This window comes from Meriones unguiculatus, chromosome 21 (assembly GCF_030254825.1).
Source record: "Meriones unguiculatus strain TT.TT164.6M chromosome 21, Bangor_MerUng_6.1, whole genome shotgun sequence".
Lineage (NCBI taxonomy): Eukaryota > Metazoa > Chordata > Mammalia > Rodentia > Muridae > Meriones > Meriones unguiculatus.
This window is the reverse complement of record NC_083368.1, coordinates 44007501-44012500: the sequence shown is the minus strand read 5'-3', so window position 1 is coordinate 44012500 and position 5000 is coordinate 44007501. Positions and strand designations below refer to the sequence as shown.

Sequence of the window (5000 nt, the reverse complement as noted above, 5' to 3'; positions counted from 1 at the left end):
TTTATTACAATAATGAGGAAAGACCTATATAACTTCCAATTCCTATTAACTAAAGGATTTTAATATCCCTTGTGGATTTTTTGATTTTATGAAGCCCCTGAGTATAAATTGTGATTTACATTTTTAAGTTCAGCCACCTAAGAAAAGAAAAATCATGCTTAAGAAAACTGTGACAATAGCAGTACTTTTGCCATACAAAACAGGAAAGTCTGACCCAATGTCAATATTGAAAAAGTGGGCAAGCTGCACAATGAGATGAGTACAATATTCCTTGCACATGAAGAAGAGAAACTAATGTGTCCACCTTGAAGGAGACATTTCTTCAAGGGTGGTAGAGATTATTTCTTTTCTTTAACTAAGGGTTTTCTAGTAGCCCCTGTGCACTTACAGCCTACACACAAAAATTTTCTTTGCATAATGTGAAGTACTGTTTACCTTTAAAGTATATTTTTGATAATTATAAATTCACCATATTCTTTCAGTGTGGATGTGCTTGTGATCCCAAACATATCAGACTAAATTATTCATCTTTTTCAATCCTACCACAAACATAAAAATCAGCGAAAATAAATTCCAGGTCATTAAAGGGGAAGTTGGGTTTGGGAGTGACTCTCAATGTTTGTCTGAAGTATTCATTAAACCCGACATCTTTCATCAGACACAGCTTTGCAGCCACATAAGGAATGAACTCTTCAGCTTTTGCACTGAATGATACAGTTTTACTTTTCTCTCCTGCATTAAGTTTTCCTTCCTTCCTTCCTTCCTTGTTCTTTTTTTTTTTCTTAGCAAGCCACTGTACAGATACTTTTTCTCTACACCACTTCCCTTCTGAAACATTAAACTGACACTGAAACTGACTGCACAAGATTGCATTTTCTCTTCCTAAACAAGTTGAATTGAAAGGTTACTTAGTGTAACAATATTTACTTGCAGAATTGTGTTGTTACCAAGGGTATAATGGATGGTGGCTATGCAGGTTTACGCAAGAATGAGTGAAGCATGAGGCATTAGCCATGTGTTTGACATGTTTCAAATTGCTATAATCCAGCATTAAACACACCCAGCAATTCATGCCATTTCTTGCAGCCATAATCTTGAATAAAGCGTGCACAACCACTTATTATATAAATTAGTATATGACTCCCTGTTATAGTCACAACAGTGCTTTTGTGTTTATTTTGCATCGAGATGTAGTCTCTTATTTGTACAAATAGCAGGATATAAAGACATAGTTCAATTAGACCTCCTTACTTTATGATAGGGTGGTACTGAATGCTAGACTTGTTGGTTTTCTTTCTTTCCTCTCGAAGTTATAGGTGAATTTGGTCTGAAACTGTAGTATGTGAGATAGTTATGTGCCAGAGTGATGACAGAAACCTCCACGCATCCTATTCCACATTTGCTGCACTGCTCCAAAGTGTGAAACTTGACCTGGGTGAGGAGAGTTAATTGTGTTATCCCAACCACCACCAGGGACACTATTGGTCCTTATTGCTTACTCAACTTCTTTTCTCTCATGACTTCTTTATCACAATTTCTCGCTCCATCTCATCTTCCTTACATGTCTTGCTACTTTCCACTTTTCCATGATGCAGCCCACTGATATATTAATATTTGTATGAGTATATGTATTTATTATGGACAGAGCAGTTGATCAATCAACGTAATTAGCATCTCAAAGACAGAAGGAAGGAAAAGGAAGCCACCATGTCCTACAACACACTCCTGTCTATGTATACACTCTGTCTCATGATTTCGTCACCTTTACAGTACATTTCTGGTTGTTTATTTTTGGCATCTTAATGTTTAATAAAATCAAGTGAGTGAAAAATCACTGACTTCCTGAAAAATCAATTATATATATATATATATATATATATATATATATATAAAGTATACAGAATTTTCTTAAAAATATTCGTATCAATAGCAAGAGAACTCTATATCCAGGCTCTGGTTTATTCCATTATCTATTGATTCACCAAAACATTCACACTAAATCCAAAGAATTTTGATTCTGTCATATAAGATGTGAACTACTATATTAAACACTGTCTCCTGTTCTTAATTAGGCCAATTTAATCATTTCAAAATTCTTAGTGTTAAAGTCAATAAATATTTCTTATGGATTCAGAAAAGAGTAAGTCAGAAATACATACATAGGCAAATAGAAATTAAGTTCATATACTTCTGAATTCAGCTGAATTCATATCTGAAAACTTGACTATGATGTGAAACTTATGAAAGAAACCAGCATTTAAATAATGATAACTTTGTGCTCTAGTGGAATTAATTCATTGTGGACTCCATGCATAGTGCATTTGAAACTCAGCTTTGCTTAAAGTCTTTAATACCAAGATTGTCTAATACATCAAAATGCCAAATATGAAGGACATACTTGAATGTGTGTGGATAAAAACTGAAAACGTACAGGACTGTTTCAAATTTCTAAGACTGGGACAGGGTGCTCTCAGAAACATAACTTAAAAGAAGCCAAGGCAAGTGATATAATGCTTATTATATAAAAAGATGTGATTGCAAGTAAATTTAAAAGCATTTGTCACTTTTTTTTCAGATGTGAACATAATGCCTAAAACATCACATATAAATTGTAGTTATGTTCTTGGAGAACCTTAAGTTTTCGCTCAAAAAGATTAGAACATGAAATGCATGCAAAATGGTAGGACATTTTAGGATGATTATTTCTTTCATTGGTGATGACTACCTTATGCAAACAGAATACTGTTAGTGCCTCAATAATGACAAACATCTGGAGTAGAACAATGAAAATCCTATCCTCCTACTTAGCTAGCCATTAATTAATCTATCAAGTGCTCCAGTATCAAGAATGAAATTCATTTAAATGTAAGAAATAAACTTGGGGAAATTTTCATTACTGAAATGTTACAAAATATTCAAAATAGGTAGTGAACCTCATTACATTTCATTTCAAGGCAGGGAACCGGTGACTTTGAGAAGCTGTGGTCTAGGGGGATGTGTTTTATTGAAACATTATGATCTGTGCTAAGTGTTCAGTGACTCCTGTTCACAGTAGAACTAGGAGATATTTGAGAAAACTGATGATGTGGGTGAATGAATTTCCAAAAGTATTTAAAATATCTTATATTTTTTGTTAAATTACACATTACATTCTAAAGTCTTATTTGAACTCAAATTCATATGTAATTTCTGTCCATGATATCTATTTTGTTAACATGTGAAAATACCAGGTTTTACTGTTGTAGATACATTTTGAGTGGATGATTCCTGAACATTTTAATATTAGTTTCATTCAATACATTGTTTTAAAATAGTACTTTACACAATTCATATTTGTTTTCCTAATACAAAGGAAAAGTTGAGCTCAGGCAAAGTTTATTTCATCCTGTTCTTGACAAGCAATACACAAATTCAGTTGATAGATACATCTAAACCCCAAATGTAATATCCTTGCACTTTTTGACAATTGTCTGCCAACATATATTTGTATTTTAAAGGGGGGGGTCATAAAAGCTAAGAAATTACCTAATTATCTATAGGAAATTTGCAGGATACCTTCAAAACAAACAGATCCTGCATAAAGAAATAAAATCTTCAAATTCTTGGGGCCAGAAATATTTTAGTTTAGGCATCAGGTGATTTAATAGTATAAAAGGAACTTAAAGCAATAAGAAATAATTAGCTCTCGAAGAGCATAGAAGGACCTGCCTAGCAGGCACAGCCTCCCTCCTTTTATTTAAAAAGCTCAGTGATTGAGTTGTGCAAGCCTGTGAGCGTCCTTGCAGAGGCTCCACTTACAGTCCAATCCCCAAAGGCTGGACCACTCGCAGTAGCCTTCACTGATCCCCTGGCTAATGAGAGCTCTGAGAATGTACTTCTCTTGTGATGGCATTTTCACCTTTGCTGCCACATACCTTCCCTTAACCCTCAAGCTCACTTTACTTCAATCTTCAGTCTCCCGCCCACAGCAACTCCCTAGAATCCCTTGCTGCTCCACCTGAACATAAGACAACTCTTCCATAGAGCTTCATTCTGTTGCCCTTTCAGCACTCTTTTTTTTTTTTTTAAACTTCTAGGCTACCTTTTGGGCACCAAATGGCCCTTTAATACGGTTTTCACCAGACCCACCTCTTGCCTTCCCATTGGAAGACCCACAACATAGGCGGTGCATTTAGACATTTTTTCCACCAGCCTCAAACTTAGTGCAAAAAGTCGAATATGAGCCTGGCAGGTGAATGCAGTGTAAGGCCAAATTTTTAGTGAAGCCACATGATGGTGGGAATAGTTTAAGAATCTACTTAACAAATTGCTTTTATCCTTTCTGCTCTGTGTGTGTGTGTGTGTGTGTGTGTGTAGGGGGGGTAGCTGCCATATATTTTGAGAATGCTGTTTCAAAATAGTTTATACATTATTCTGGAGAGGGAAGTTATTTTTAGCATTAGAGTGAACATTTTTTAATTGGCTCCCATTTATATTATCATGAGTCATACTCATACCATTCTGATCTAAACATCAAGTGTGCTCCAAGCATAAATAACCAGGAAAGATGTTCTGTAATTTACACTGTATTAGCACATAATATGTAACTCAAATAAACTGTTTCCAATACTATCATGCATCAGAACACCAAGTGATAGCATACACCTTTCTGTCAAATTTCCAATCTGAATTTGCTCTGTCTGCAAGTATTTCTTCCTATATGCAGAAAGAAATACACCGATTCTGCATAAAATCATTCTTTCTGCCAAACAATAAGAAGCACCAATAAGAGTATGTCATGAAGTATGTATTTCTCACTCAAGTATTTTCCAAATTTGGTATACCACCTACATACTTTATATGCACAAGTCACTAGCATAGGCGTAAGGTGTAGCAGCTTTTGATAATGCATGCGAAATATAGGAAGACTAGATGTTAAGAGCAACACAGATGAAGGTGAATTCAACATTACAATTCAGTGCTCTGAGACAAATTTTAAACAATCACTTGACAGTTTTATT

The 5000-nt window shown here is 34.9% G+C and overlaps 1 protein-coding gene across 12 annotated transcripts in view; it reads right to left on the bottom strand.

Moving 5' to 3' along the window:
- Foxp2 (forkhead box P2) overlaps nucleotides 1-5000 on the bottom strand; it is a 558155-nt gene that overhangs the window by 254237 nt on the left and 298918 nt on the right. The window lies entirely within an intron of this gene.